The sequence below is a fragment of the Heterodontus francisci genome, chromosome 42 (genome assembly GCF_036365525.1).
Source record: "Heterodontus francisci isolate sHetFra1 chromosome 42, sHetFra1.hap1, whole genome shotgun sequence".
In the NCBI taxonomy this organism is placed as follows: Eukaryota; Metazoa; Chordata; class Chondrichthyes; order Heterodontiformes; family Heterodontidae; genus Heterodontus; species Heterodontus francisci.
The window spans coordinates 19,447,797-19,464,571 of NC_090412.1; the positions used below are offsets into that span (position 1 = coordinate 19,447,797).

General features: G+C 44.4%; 1 protein-coding gene across 1 annotated transcript in view; it reads left to right on the forward strand.

Moving 5' to 3' along the window:
- The window catches only part of LOC137355342 (growth/differentiation factor 10-like), a 72,899-nt gene that overhangs the window by 29,237 nt on the left and 26,887 nt on the right, over positions 1–16,775 (forward strand). The window lies entirely within an intron of this gene.

Genomic DNA, 16,775 nt, shown 5'->3' on the forward strand with positions numbered 1-16,775 from the left:
ACGGGAAGCATGTTGCAGGCAGCGGCCATTTATGAGGCTGCTGCAGGACCTGCCATCCAATTAAAGGTGCCGGCTTCCCTCCAAGAGCTCCCGGCCCAATCAGACGGTCGGCAACCTCAGGAGTGCCAGCACTAGTGGTGGCCACTGCTGAGGCTACAACACCTGAGAGAGGGCGCCTATACGATGGGCACCCTGAAGAGGCATATGTAAGGTTGACGGAAGCCAGGACCAGGAAGGCAGAGCCTGGCGATCGGGATGAGGTGGGGGGAGGAGTAGTCATTGAGAACGAGTGGCGCCATTGCTTCAATGATGGCTATTGCTGCCAGGGGGCCCCTCCGTGGGCCATGGAGTGCCCGTAAAGGAGGGCCACACAGAGCCTGCTGGGAGGCCGCCATGTTTCATCAGGCAGTCTCCCCATGTGGCGGCAGGCCCTCCCAACGCTGGTAAAATATCCGCGGAGATGGGAAGTATCCCTTAATTGGCACCTAGTCGCTCAATTGGCCATGCGTGGGCGACTGAGCTGCCAACCTTCCACTGCTGGCAATATGGCACAGCGGTGGAAAGACGGGCTCCCCTCCGGACGCCTTCTCTCACCATTTTGCCAGCCCTTCTACCTCCCAGACCATCGCCAATGGGCCAGGAAAATTCAGCCCCATGTCTCCAATGGCACTTGGCTGATGCAATCCAGAACTAATTCCACCACCCCATATTCTCTCCCTGTTGCCCTGTATCTTCCTCTGCTTCAACTAATTATGCAATTTTCCCTTTTAAAGATGCAATAGTGTCTATCACAAAGCATCCTGCACTCTAACAACTGGCTGCATAACACAATGACTCCTATCCTCTCTCCTAACAACTCTAAATTGATAACCCCTCATCACTGACTTCCCAACTGCAGCAAATATTTCCCTATTAACTTATCAAAATCTGTCATAATTTTAACCTCTATTAAATCTCCGCCTCTTAAGAGTCTCTGCATCTCAAGCTCTGCCAGTACTTTCCTATGGCAGGAAAACTTACAATGAGATGTCTAATTTGGCTATGCATTCGATGGCCTCCTGCCTTACCAAGTGGAGAAATGAGGTGCCTCCCACAACAGATCTTAGTGGGCAGCCTTTGAGGTGTAGTAATATAGGAATATGTGGCAAATTGCTCATATCAAAGTCCCACAAACAGGAATAAGACAGATGACCAGCTAATCGTGTATCCAAAGGGGTCAACTGAATTAGAGTTTAAGTTCAAGGTGAATAAATTTAAACTTTTCTTCTTTAAACCTAAGAAAACCTGTGTGTGCTGGTTTCTTTGCCTTATAATTGGAAAGCGGTGAACAAGGATTCACCAAGGGGGAGCTAAAAAAACATGGTGTGTTTAAAATTAAACCCTGTTACAGTAAGACCAGGCGAAGGCTGAAAGGGAGCCCTAGACACATTTCTCACTTGGTTTACCCACAGACAAATGAGCGAAATTGGAAGTGGGAAGCCAAATTGTTGCCAATCAAAAAAAAAGAGCAAGATTTCAATACAGGTTTTCTTGTGGTTGTGTGTGATTGAATACTAACATGTCTGCAACTGCAGCTAGTAGCTCCCCAAGCCAGGGTGTTACGGTAAGACCAGGTGAAGGCTGAGAGGGACCCTCAGACACCTTTCTCACTTGGTTGTAACAATCTGCGGATGATTTATTTGATCGCGTGTCAAAACATTCCATGACTTGGGATATAATACATTCTGAAACCAGGCATGCTGTACAACAAATGGTTAGCAGGTCAACATCAGGTGAAATGTTTATAAAGTGACCAATTAACTCATGTGGTGGCCTGGAATATCCTGCGGGGGTGTAATCAGGAAGTTAGGCCGATGTTGCCAATGTCAATTTACACAGAAATTTCCTGTGGAACTAATTAGTCTATACCGGAGCATTAAAAAAAAACCTTGATTGAAATGTAACAAAGAAATGCCCTCTGTGTCCATGATATGTCAGAGATTTCCAACACTGTCCCGAATGTGCAATTGCACCGAGATCAGATTTTAGAAGTAATCAACACACAACGCCTTATATGATTTTATTAATAACATTGTGCAATTATTAAAACAAGCAGTGAATTCGAGACTGCTTGAATTAATGGCTAGCTTGATAGATATCCGTTTAAGTCAAGATAAATAGTTTCAAATTTGGCATTCTCTTCACTGTTACATTCTGAAAAACTGACAATTTTGGGGCTCTTTTCTCTAGAAAAGAGAAGACTGAGAGGTGACCGGGTAGTGGCTTTTTGAATTATTTGTTGGGGAGCCCAAACTAGCAGTTATAAATATAAGATGGCAACCCCATCCACAATCCACAAACATTCACTCCCTCCATCACTGGCACAGTGGCAGCAGTGTGTACCATCTACAAGATGCACTGCAGCAACTCAGCATGCCTCCTTCGACAGCACCTCCCAAACCCACGACCTCTACTACCTAGAAGGACAAGGGCAGCAGACACATGAGAACACCACCATCTGCAACTTCCCCTCCAAGTCGCAAATCATCCTGACTTGGAACTATATCACCGTTCCTTCACTGTCGCTAGGCCAAAATCCCGGAACTCCCTCCCTAATAGCACTGTGGGTGTACCTACACAACACGGACTGAAGCGGCTCAAGAAGGCGGCTCACCACCACCTTCTCAAGGGCAATTAGAGATGGGCAATAAATGCTGGCCTTGTCAGTGACACCCACATCCCAAAAAGAAATTTTAAAAATCCAATAAGGAAGTTAGGATAAATCTTTTCACTCAGAGTGTGGTGAGAGTGTGGAACTCATCAGCACATGTTGTGATGAGGTGATTAGTATAGATGCATTTAAGGGGAAGCTAGATAAGTACACAAGGGAAAAAGAAATGGAAGGTTACAGGGTGAAATGAAGTACATACGAACATACGAATTAGGAGCAGAAGTAGGCCATTCAGCCCCTCGAGCCTGCTTTGCCATTCAATAAAATCATGCCTGATCTGTTTGTGTTCTAAATTCCATGCTCCCATCTACCCCAATAGGCTGGCAAATGCCCACGTGGAGCATAAACACTGGTATAGGCCAATTGGGCAGACTAAGCACTTCCTCACCCAATGACCTCAGTTTCTCCCTGTTCCTTTTTATAGGGGCACAAGTGAATCCCCAGTTAATGCCCATCACCTGAATACAATTAAATACAATTAATATATAATAACGCCTTTGGGAACCTCAGCCTGCAAACCACGTCACCGCATTTGGAATCAGAACATTTGCGACATTTAGGACCCAAGGCTGCAAAATGGTAGGTTGATGGAGAAAGTGAAGTCGCATGGGGTCCAGGGTGTACTAGCTAGATGGATAAAGAACTGGCTGGGCAACAGGAGACAGAGAGTAGCAGTGGAAAGGAGTTTCTCAAAATGGAGACGTGTGACCAGTGGTGTTCCACAGGGATCCGTGCTGGGACCACTGTTGTTTGTGATATACATAAATGATTTGGAGGAAAGTATAGGTGGTCTGATTAGCAAGTTTGCAGACGACACTAAGATTGGTGGAGTAGCAGATAGTGAAGGGGACTGTCAGAGAATACAGCAGAATATAGAGAGATTGGAGAGTTGGGCAGAGAAATGGCAGATGGAGTTCAATCCGGGCAAATGCGAGGTGATGCATTTTGGAAGATCCAATTCAAGAGTGAATTATACAATAAATGGAAAAGTCCTGGGGAAAATAGACGTACAGAGAGATTTGGGTGTTCAGGTCCATTGTTCCCTGAAGGTGGCAATGCAGGTCAAGAAGGCATACGGCATGATTAGATTTTAGATTAGAGATACAGCACTGAAACAGGCCCTTCGGCCCACCGAGTCTGTGCCGACCATCAACCACCCATTTATACTAATCCTACACTAATCCCATATTCCTACCAAACATCCCCACCTGTCCCTATACTTCCCTACCACCTACCTATACTAGTGACAATTTATAATGGCCAATTTACCTACCAACCTGCAAGTCTTTTGGCTTGTGGGAGGAAACCGGAGCACCCGGAGAAAACCCACGCAGACACAGGGAGAACTTGCAAACTCCACACAGGCAGTACCCAGAATCGAACCCGGGTCCCTGGAGCTGTGAGGCTGCAGTGCTAACCACTGCGCCACTGTGCCGCCCTTATGCTTTCCTTCATCGGATGGGGTATTGAGTACAAAAGTTGGCAGGTCATGTTACAGTTGTATAAGACTTTGGTTCGGCCACATTTGGAATACTGCGTGCAGTTCTGGTCGCCACATTACCAAAAGGATGTAGATGCTTTGGAAAGGGTGCAGAGGAGGTTCACCAGGATGTTGCCTGGTATGGAGGGCGCTAGCTATGAAGAGAGGTTGAGTAGATTAGGATTATTTTCATTAGAAAGACGGAGGTTGAGGGGGGACCTGATTGAGGTGTACAAAATCATGAGAGGTATAGACAGGGTGGATAGCAAGAAGCTTTTTCCCAGAGTGGGGGATTCAATTACTAGGGGTCACGAGTTCAAAGTGAGAGGGGAAAAGTTTAGGGGGGATTTGCGTGGAAAGTTCTTTACGCAGAGGGTGGTGGGTGCCTGGAACGCGTTGCCAGCGGAGGTGGTAGACACGGGCACGATAGCGTCTTTTAAGATGTATCTAGACAGATACATGAATGGGCAGGAAGCAAAGAGATACAGACCCTTAGAAAATAGGCGACAGGTTTAGATTTAGGATCTGGATCGGCGCAGGCTTGGAGGGCCAAAGTGCCTGTTCCTGTGCTGTAATTTTCTTTGTTCTTTGTTCTTTAAAACTAGTCTAACACAACTCTAAAGGGTAAAAAAATACTCCTCTGAATGAACACTCTTTGTGTCTTTGATTTTGGACAATGGTGTTTCCCAACTTCCTTCCACATGAAAATAATTTTAATTTATTTAGCAGCAGGTATTCACTGTAAGTTAAATTTATACCTTGTAACATACATCTGTTTCATTATTTGCCAAATGAATCGAAAAGTTAAACAAAAGCTTACATTAATATTCGTGTTTGGCTGTTCAAAGACAAGTTGCAATTGGCAGCTTTGACTCTTGGATTGACCTATGCATTTTGTGTTGACAAATGCCTTACCTTTTGGAAGTGAAAAATAATTAATAAATTATAAAATCTCATAGATAAAGCATTTGCTTTTTCCAACAGTGAATTATTTTTTATTTGGGCAAAACTCTTTCACTGCCAAAGATTTGTCGTAATCAAGTTCAAAAATAATTTAGAATCCAGTTTTCTGAGTTTTTCAGAAACAGATGCTGCACAAGTCTTTTTATGTCCAGTTCTTTTTTTTAAAATTAAATTCAAATTTTAAAACTACCATGATGGGATTTGAACTGACATTATCTGAATTATTAGTACAACAACGTAACCACTACACTACCACATCCAGTATAATGCCACACATCTTGCTAGTTTTGGCTTTGCAGTAACATTAAGTGCCCAGTATATCTGACCTACAAATAATAACACGAGGATTGTCACATACAAAAAAGGAAATCTCCAATGGGTGTAGCATATTAACTGAATGCAGCAGTTATATTTCAGAAGGTGAAATTAAATGCATCCATCTTCTTTACAATATGCAACACAATCACAATGTAGTACAAAACTGTGCATGCATTTAGGTACTAATCATCGAAACTGCACTGGTGTTTACTGTGAACTCTTATTCATTTGAATGCAACCGCTACTGACTGGAAGCAGATAGGGAATCTTCTCAGTCCCATGGAGGTGGGCATGAAGGTGGGACCGGTGGGGGGCGGATATTTGGATTGTTATGACCGGGTGAGGAAGGGGTCTCAGGCTCCCCTCTTGCCCCTTTCCTGGTTTGGCCGTAACAGGGTTTATCTTTCAAAACACAGTGATTTTAGCTTACCACCTCAGTGAATCTTTGCTCACTGCTCTCTAATTGTCATTGCAAATGAACCAATCAGACATATTTTCTTAGGTTTAAACAAGAAAGATGTAAGTTTATTAGCCTTATCACTCTAACTCAGTTAAAATTACTAAAATACGTACAAATAGATACAGAGGGGAAGAAAGAATTGGGAGGGGTGTTGAAGTAGGGTTGGCAATAAATGGCAGTTACTGTCTTTTGTATTTGATGTAAAGTCCTTGGTTGAAGTTGAGGTCTTGGAGTTCTCGCTAGGGCCCAGAGCACACTTTCAGACTTGCTTCTCTGGTACCAGAAGGCCGAAAGGAGATTTCAATTGTCTTCTCGATGGTCGCCTGTAAAGTCTGTAGTCTTGAGGCTTGCGCTGCCACTGTGGCTTTCCTGGGACTTTGCTGGAGAGACAGACAGAGGGAGGGTGACCTTCCTTCTCCTTTCTGTTCAAATCGCAGTCTGATTCATTTCAGTGTGGCATGGTTCAAAAAGTCCCCAGTCTGGTCAGCAGGTAAGTCAGGTGACCATCTGTTTGTTTGAAACAGCATCTCTGGGAGGGTTGTTGAAGTTCAAAGCTCTCCAGTCACACTCGCAGACAAGATGTGAATCATCACTATTGCCCAGATCAATCTTGTCAATTGAATCAGTGAGCACTCCCATTGTCTCTCTATTCAACTGTCTCACAGAATGAAAATGTGCAGCCATGTTTGCAGCTGGTCAGCTCTGTTTTTTTAAACAAATTCTTTGAAACGTCTGGTAAAAAAGGTTCAAGTAGTGTCCCGTATGACAAAATTAATATGTTTCCATTTGGCAGGTGTTATTTCCGTCACAGGATATAAGGGCATTGGTTCAGCAGTCCGCGTGTTCCTGGCTATGGATGATCTTGCCAGAGGCAAGTCATCAAAGGCAGAAGTCACCTGCCCAGCAGCAGCGGGTAACCAATAATTAACTACCCATTTATGAGCTGATAGGGGACGCGGCCAGAAGGGCCCCCCGCAAAGGCCAAAACCCGCAAGATGCCTGGAGGAGACTTGCTGGTGGCTGGCAAGGGGGCACTCGATGACTCTTTCAGTTCCCCCCACCACCGGAGGCGCAGGGATCAATTGGTCACAGCTGAGGCCTTTCCCCTCCACAGCGGTAGCCTGGCAGCTCTGGTCGCGTTTTAATTTAAAAACATAAATGCCTCTTCCGAGGGCGTCGCCATCAGTCCCCGTTCTGCAGCCACCGCGCCCACCATGGGGCTGCTGTCCTCAGAAGGACCTCTGATTGAGTCTACACCCTCAGGAACCCACCCGCCATCCTTTTGGACGAGGACATGGAGGCTAGTGGCTGCATTGCCAGCAAGTGCAGGGTTGGGACCCAGAAATGATCCCACTCCGCAATTATTCTTAAAGGGCATAGGATTCCGCCTGTGGACAACATGAGGCCAGCATAGAATCGTAGACATTCACTGCACAAAAGGAGAACATTCGGCCAATCATGTCTGTGCAGGCTGAAAAAGAACGATCCAATCTAATCCCGCTTTCCAACTCTTGTTCCATAGCCTTGTAGGTTATAGCACTTCAATTGTATATCCAAGTACTTTTTAAATGAGGGTTTCTGCCTCCACCACCCTTTCAGGCAGTGAGTTCCAGATCCCCACCACACATCTGCTGGTCATGTGACATTCATTATATCACTCCTGGGTCTCATTCCTGGGATTTCTGAGAAGTGTCATCAGCCACATTTTCAGTGGATGTCCCTAGTCTCCGAGCAGCTCACCACTAACTCTGCTCCGAGGTGTGAAGAGATCGGGGAGGTTGGACTGCCGCAGGACGAAAGCATCACGGCAGCTGGCCGGGATTCTGGCGCACACCCACAGAAAAATCTTCTTGTGGTTGCACACCAGCTGCACATTGATGGAGTGGAAGCCCTTGTGGTGGACAGGCACTCCTGGCTGATCTTTGGGTGCCTTAATTGCCGTGTGTGTGCAGTCGAAGACGCCCTGCACCTGTGGAAAGCCAATCAGAGCCGCAGGCACGAGCACCCGCTCATTCTGACTGGCATCATCACAGGAAATGTTTACATAATTGCCGGCCCTGGCAAAGAAACGATCAGTCGCCTGTCTTATGTATTTGTAGTCTGCCGGCTGTGAGATCCTGCAAATGTCTCCGGCAGAAAGCGGGAAGAAACCAGAGACAAAAACGTTGAGGGTGATGGTGACTTTGACAGCCACTGGTAAAGCATGGTCGCCAGGTCCAGCTGGCAGCAGGTCCTGTTCCAACAGGATACAAATGTCTGGCACCACCTGGCACAACACCCTGAGCCACCTGAGTCACTGGTGTTCCGACATGTCGAGGAAGCTTCTCCTCTAGTTGTGGACCCCGTGTGCCAGGTATGGCCTCCTGCGAGCTGCACCTCTCTGCTGACACCACCGCCACCTCCCCCCCCCCCCCCCACCCCACTCCTCTCCTCTCCTCTCCAGTGCAGCTGCAGCTCTGAGGACAGCTGTTGCTGTTGCTGCTCCTGGCATTGTTGCTGTTCATCTTGGTTCTCATCTGAGGTCCAAAGTAACACAGCATGAGCGGCACCCATACTGATCTGATAACTCAGAGCTCCGCAGTGCAGATCAGACATCTGAACCTCCAAAGTGTAGATGACACCTTCAGAGTGTGTAAAGTCACCTCTTTCAGCACAAGTACTGTGAACAAACCCTTTCACACATGAAGGTAGGAAAGCAGCTGTGAGTTTCAGTACTATTGTCATGTTTTGCCCTATCCTCAACCCCCTCAATTGCCGCTGTGTTCTTGCCTTGCTTTCGCTGGAGAGTTCCAGGATGCCTGGGAAACCCATGGACCCAAAGCGAACCTATAAAACCCACATTTATATCATTTTAATTCAGCGATTAACATATTGATATTGACAGCCCGCCTCTCCTGAGGGGGTTGTGCGCTGCAGCCTAACGCGCTGGAGTGAAGTGTAGAAATCTGCAGGCCGGAGGCAGATTCCCAACTTCCTCACATTTTCCTTGGATTTCAGCCCCAACCACACCCAAATCCACAAGCTCACCCACATTATCATTTCTTGCTTCATTACCCAATTGGATGATTCTCTTTTGTCGGTCAAACATCCTTTTCACCCATCTCCAATATTTTTATATCTAGTAAGTGAGAGTATTCAAGGAAAATGGGTATTGAATTGAACAATCTCCTCCATTTGAGTTTTATGGAGGTGCAATAAGACAATGAAAGAAGGGATGCAAGGTAGCGTTGCTTGCACCAAAGACCAATTACCTTTGCCCCAACAGCTAGAATATTTGCCCCATTGCAGTCAGGCATGTTTGAGAAACTATGGAAGAGTTATAAGATCGTTGGAGTTCTGTAAAGTCATGGTGTAGGACGTTGAAGGAAAAGTCTTATGGTGTGCACCTCCCAACGGACCACAACAAGTGGTTTTGTTACCAGTGGTTTAACCCCATTGTGTTTTATGTGCCAAATAAACAGACAGATGACAGATTTTCTCGGAGGTAAAAAAAAACTACTTACTTTAAACAAATCTCAAAATGATTGCAACACCTATAATGCACACATTCATTCTCACATGCACTCTCAGGATAAGATAGAGAAGTACAGGGTAAGAGGTGTACAGAGTTCAGGTTCTGTTGTTTCAGGAATAACCTGTGGGATCCCCTCGGAGGGTGAATTTTTAAAGTTGCAGGCCTGTTTGCTGATTGTCTGTATTCGTTCGGCTGTTGCAGTCTCCTGGCAGTTCAATTTGGGTTGAAGACGATGCTGATATCTTGGGTCAATTCTCACTGATAGGAAGCCATTTTTGCAAAGGCACTCTCTTGTCTCTGCTGTATCTAGCTTTCAACTTGTCTCAGCAGGGTTCAACTGTATTGGCTGGAATCGAACTCTCTCTCTCTCTAAGCCTTGCTGGAATTCAAGATGGCTATTTGTTGCACTGTGTGGCCGAGGAGAGACCAGACTGATATTGTCATCTCTAGTCCTGATCTGAAAAGACTCCCCCTTTGCTCCGCAAAACGATTACCTTTTAAGGTGAATTTCACAAGGGTTGGCTTCACTCATGTGACTTCAGCTTTCAGTCCTAGCTGGGCTGTATAATGTCCTTGATTGTGGCCCCATTCTGAGGAGATGAGGGTGGTTCACACTCCACTGTAATGGAGGCTATTCGGAGATGAGAAATGTGATAACGGTCTTGTCTCATTGTGTTTGAGCATAGCTCAGATCCAGGTGTGATTATCGGTCGCATTTCCATGCAGAAGGCTTTCAGTCTTAGTAGAAACGGATGTGGATTTGAGTGCAAGAGATATTGAGGGTCATGTGTCTTGTCCTCCATTTTGTTGACAGCACATGTACCAGTCTCTTTAAAATTGTTCCAATTTTTTATAACTCTTCATAGGAACATAGGAGCAGGAGTAGGCCATTCAGCCCATCAAGTCTGCTCCACCATTCACTTAGATCAGGGCTAATATCTACCTCAACGCCACCTTCCCGTGCTATCCCCACATCCCTTGATAGCTATCGATTTCTGTCTTGAACCTGCTCAATGATTGAGCTTCCACAGCCCCCTGGGGTACAGAATTCCGAAGATTCACTACCCTCTGAGTGAAGAAATTCCTCCTCATCTCAGTCTAAAATGGCCTACCCCTTATTCTGAGACTACGTCCCCTGGTTCTAAACTCACGAGCCAGGGGAAACATTCTATCTATATCCACCCTGTCACGCCCTGTAAGGATTTTGTAAGTTTCAAATGAGATCACTTCTCATTCTTTGAAACTCTCGAGAATACAGGCCCAGTTTCTTCAATCTCTCCTCACAGAACAATCACACCATCCCAGAGATTTGTCTGGTCCTGCATTTTTATTGCTGCACCTCTTGCAAGTGTGACAACTGTTTTAATGAGAGCTGTAGCCCCCTTTAGAGAACTGCAGCCACACTGGACATTTTTGTGCGGCCCCGCTTCCCTTTTCAGTGGCGGCCCATCAGCAGGCCCAATCCAGGAAGCTCACAATGAATGATGCAACTGGAAGATTTGTTCGAGCTGGCCCCTCGTATTTTTGGCAATTGCGAGCTTGCAGTATGCTGGCTCCATTGCTTCAGCCCTGGGACTGGGAAATATACCCTGATGTCCAATTAATCATGCATTCGTTGGAAGAAATGATCTTTCCCCTGGAAAGTACATTTCCTCAAGCATTTGAAGCATGAGATACTTGGAAAGTTGACTTTGTTCGCCAAACAGGATGTCATAATTTAAGGAACTTGTTGGTTTACCAAACAGTGTGGACACACGGTAAACAAATTTTTTTTTTAAATGTAACCAATTCTGTGTGAAATGATTGTTTTCATGCATGAGTATTCCATTGACTATTGACCTGATTCAGCAAATATTTTGATTTATTAATCATAAAAATAGCACAACTCCCCACTTTCGGTGTTCATGTAGAATCCTGCACAGTGATGCATTCATGTCAAGCTGACTGCCTGAGCTGGCATTGGTTTTATGCTAATAAACTCAGGTCATAAAATGCATGTCAAAGTTTGCTTTGTTACAGTAGATGCAAAATAACTAATCAGCTATTCACTTCTCTGTCAAAAGTTAATCCAGAAATCAGTCAGTGGCTGCATTCCTTGTTAGCTTGGCTCAATTGATAGCATTCTTGCTCCGTGAGTTATAAGATTGCAAGTTCAAGCTCCGCTCCAGGACTTGAGCACATGATCGAGGCTGACATTTTTGGGCAGTACCTAAGGAGGCCTGTGTGGTTGGATGTATAACCTCTGAATGAAATGATAAACCAAGGTCCAGTTTGCTCAGGTGAATATTGGGAGAATCTAGACTAGCGGTCACTGTTTAAAAATAAGGGGTCACCCATTTAAGACAGAGATGAGGAGAATTTTTTCTCTCAGAGGGTCGTGAGTCTTTGGAACTCTCTTCCTCAAAAGGTGGTGGTATCAGAGTTTTTGAATATTTTTAAGGCAGAGGTAGATAGATTCTTGATAAGGGGTGAAAAGTTATTGGGGGGAGGCAGGAATGTGGAGTTGAGGCTACAATCAGATCAGCCATGATCTTGTTGAATGGCGGAGCAGGCTCGAGGGGCCGAGTGGCCTACTCCTGCTCCTAACTCGTATGTTCGTTTGAATGTTCATAAGATCCCTTGTCAATAATCATCCCACAACCACCATCGCCAAGAATAAAGTAACAGGACATTCATCTCATTTGCTGGCTGTGGGGTCTTGCGGCATGCAAATTGAGTGCATTAGTGACTACACATCAAAAGTCATTTAGTTAAGGTGAAGCATTTTAGGACATTGACGGTGTAATAAGGTTCTATATTACACAGAATTACATAGAATATACAGCACAGAAACAGGAAGCTCCCATTTGCATGGTAGTAATTGCTTTCGTTTTCAAATTGCTGTCCAGTGACTCCAGCTGGAATGAACCAGCAGGTGAAAATTGGGTGAAGATAGGATCAGGGTTGGTTGTGATGCCCTTCATGCTAAAACAGCCTGCCAACATTGACTTTACAGTGAAATAGCATGCTGGCTCTGACTGGTAAGCTCCCTCTTGAGGAAATACCACTGGGGTGAGATGCTGGAGGGCTAGTGGCAGCAGTACAAAGCATGAGTCCAGAGCATCAGAAAAAGACAGGAGAAAGTTCAGAGAACAAAAATGTTTTATTCAACTGATTCTGGCTGCAACCAGGATATTCCTCAAATTGTCGAATGTTGTGCAGTGTTTGTTGAGATAAGGAATGCAGCTTTGACATTTTTTGTATTTAGTGCCTGTGACAGACTAGGTAGGGCACAACACTTCAACATGGCAACAAACCTCAGACACAAACTGAAGCCTCCCTCTGCTGGGCCAGACTAATCCAACCCAATTCATATTTGTGCCATTCACAAAATGACACTGTGATGCTTATTGCTTCACATCCAATTGCAATCCTGACACTACTTGTTCCTCAAACCATAAATTGCAGAGTAGACTGCAGCAGACATGACAATATGAAAGTATTAGAATAATTTATTGAAACAGTTATCGAATTTTGAGCATTTCCTTGTGGCAAGCCTAAATTATAGACCAAACTGAAACAGTCAGCCAGGATTCAATTCATCTGTGACTTTACAATTCTTCATCTTGTTCCAAAAGTGAGCTAGACTAATATTTGTTTTACTAATCTACCATTTATTCCTCAATTTTGAAAGTAGGCATTTTCGGACTATTTTTTTAAACTACTGTGCAGTCATAACGTATGATATACAAAGAACAAAGAATAAAGAAAATTACAGCACAGGAACAGGCCCTTCGGCCCTCCAAGCCTGCGCCGATCCAGATCCTAAATCTAAACCTGTCGCCTATTTTCTAAGGGTCTATATCTCTTTGCTTCATGCCCATTCATGTATCTGTCTAGATACATCTTAAAAGACAATATCGTGTTTGCATCTACCACCTCCGCTGGCAACGCGTTCCAGGCACCCACCACCCTCTGCGTAAAGAACTTTCCACGCATATCCCCCCTAAATTTTTCCCCTCTCACTTTGAACTCGTGACCCCGAGTAATTGAATCCCCCACTCTGGGAAAAATCTTCTTGCTATCCACCCTGTCTAAACCTCTCATGATTTTATACACCTCAATCAGGTCCCCCCTCAACCTCCGTCTTTCTAATGAAAATAATCCTAATCCACTCAACCTCCATACCAGGCAACATCCTGGTGAACCACCTCTGCACCCTCTCCAAAGCATCTACATCCTTTTGGTAATGTGGCGACCAGAACTGCACGCATTATCCAAATGTGGCCGAACCAAAGTCTTATATAACTGTAACATGACCTGCCAACTCTTGTACTCAATACCCCGTCCGATGAAGGAAAGCATGCCGTATGCCTTCTTGACCACTCTATTGACCTGCGTTGCCACCTTCAGGGAACAATGGACCTGAACACCTAAATCTCTCTGTACATCAATTTTCCCCAGAATTTTTCCATTTACTGTATAGTTCACTCTTGAATTGGATCTTCCAAAATGCATCACCTCGCATTTGCCCTGATTGAACTCCATCTGCCATTTCTCTGCCCAACTCTCCAATCTCTCTATATTCTGCTGTATTCTCTGACAGTCCCCTTCACTATCTGCTACTCCACCAATCTTAGTGTCGTCTGCAAACTTGCTAATCAGACCACCTATATTTTCCTCCAAATCATTTATGTATATCACAAACAACAGTGGTCCCAGCACGGATCCCTGTGGAACACCACTGGTCACACGTCTCCATTTTGAGAAACTCCCTTCCACTGCTACTCTCTGTCTCCTGTTGCCCAGCCAGTTCTTTATCCATCTAGCTAGTACACCCTGGACCCCATGCGACTTCACTTTCTCCATCAACCTACCATGGGGAACCTTATCAAACGCCTTACTAAAGTCCATGTATATGACATATACAGCCCTTCCCTCATCAATCAACTTTGTCACTTCCTCAAAGAATTCTATTAAATTGGTAAGACATGACCTTCCCTGCACAAAACCATGTTGCCTATCACTGATAAGCCCATTTTCTTCCAAATGGGAATAGATCCTATCCCTCAGTATCTTCTCCAGCAGCTTCCCTACTACTGACGTCAGGCTCACCGCTCTATAATTACCTGGATTATCCCTGCTACCCTTCTTAAACAAGGGGACAACATCAGCAATTCTCCAGTCCTCCGGGACCTCACCTGTGTTTAATGATGCTGCAAAGATATCTGTTAAGGCCCCAGCTATTTCCTCTCTCGCTTCCCACAGTAACCTGGGATAGATCCCATCCGGACCTGGGGACATGTCCACCTTAATGCCTTTTAGAATACCCAACACTTCCTCCCTCCTTATGCCGACTTGACCTAGAGTAATCAAACATCTATCCTTAACCTCAACATCCGTCATGTCCCTCTCCTCGGTGAATACCGATGCAAAGTACTCGTTTAGAACCTCACCCATTTTCTCTGACTCCACGCATAACTTTCCTCCTTTGTCCTTGAGTGGGCCAATCCTTTCTCTAGTTACCCTCTTGCTCCTTATATATGAATAAAAGGCTTTGGGATTTTCCTTAACCCTGTTTGCTAAAGATATTTCATGACCCCTTTTAGCCCCCTTGATTCCTCGTTTCAGATTGGTCCTACATTCCCGATATTCTTCCAAAGCTTCGTCTTTCTTGAGCCGCCTAGACCTTATGTATGCTTCCTTTTTCCTCTTAGCTAGTCTCACAATTTCACCTGTCATCCATGGTTCCCTAATCTTGCCATTTCTATCCCTCATTTTCACAGGAACATGTCTCTCCTGCACGCTAATCAACCTCTCTTTAAAAGCCTGCCACATATTAAATGTGGATTTACCTTCAAACAGCTGCTCCCAATCTACATTTCCCAGCTCCATGTGCTGCATGTGCTGACCTCAATGAGTATAGCATATTGTGAACTGTAAAATCCCAATTCCAGGTTGAGATTGTGCCAAGGGAATCTATATCATACAGAAATTAACATTCAAATTTCCAGCATCAGCATTCTAGTCACTTCTCCTCAGGCCAATTTAAGGGAACTAAATTCAAAATTCTGCACATCAATTCATCCTCCTAACACAATAGACACTTGACTCGTCACTTGCAAAGCTGGGTGGGAAAGTAAGCTGTGAGGAGGACTTAAAGAGGCTGCAAAGGGATATAGTGTGATTGGGCAGATGGAGTGTAATGCGAGGAAGTATGAAATTACTCATTTTGGTAGGAAGAATAGAAAAGCAGAATATGTTTTAAAAGTTGAGACACTAGGATTCAGAGGGACTTGGGTGTCCTTGTACACAAATCACAGAAAGTTAACATGCAGGTATAGCAAGCAATTAGGAAGGCAAATGGTGTGTTAGCCTTTATTGCAAAGGGCTTGGAGTATAAGAGTAAGGAATTCTTACTGCAATTTGATATGACACCTGGAGTACACTTAGGCCTCCTTACCTAAGAAAGGATATATTTGCCTTAGAAAGGGTGCAATGAAGGTTCACTAGATTGATTCCTGGGATGAGACGTCTGTCCAATGAGGAGAAATGGAATAGAATGGGCCTATATTTTCTGGACTTTAGAAGAATGAGCGGTGAACTCATTGAAATATATCAAATTCTTAGCAGGTTTAATAGGGTAGATGCTGAGAGGCTGCTTCGCCTGGTTGGAGAATCTGGAACTTGGGATCGTAATCTCAGGATGTGAGGTTGCTCATTTAGGATTCAGATGAGGAGAAACATTTTTACTCAGTCGTTGAGTATATTCAAGACACAGATCGATCAATTTTTGGGTACAATGGATATGCATTTAGTGTGGGAAGGATTAGCTGAGATAGAAATTCAGCCATGATGTTACTGAATGGCGGAGTAGGCTCAAAGAGCCAAATGGCCTACTCTTATATCTGATGTTCTTAAGTCCTTATGCAAAAAATAGTCTCGTAGCAATCCTCTTTGTCATTCTGACTGCTGACTTTTATCCCAGTAAAATTAATGGAAATAAAAATATGGAGAGATGTGTAAAGTGATCTGTCAATTCATTCTTGCCCATTTTACAATATTGCATAATGTCAAACTTGCCCCTATGTTTGTGGGGTTTGTGACAGGTGTATTAGCAGGGTTGCCATTCTACAGACAATGACTTAGATTTTTATTTAGAAAATAAACATACTTTGGTAGTATTGTGTAGTAATAAGAAAGATAAACTGAAGAGTAAAATTAATGTCAAAAAGAATGAGGACGGCACACGCCGGAAAAGATTGTAAGGTTTTTACTTTTTGTGTTAAGTTGTCTTGTGGATGTTAGCAATTTCATATTATTAAAGTAACACAGCTATTCCTGATGTTTG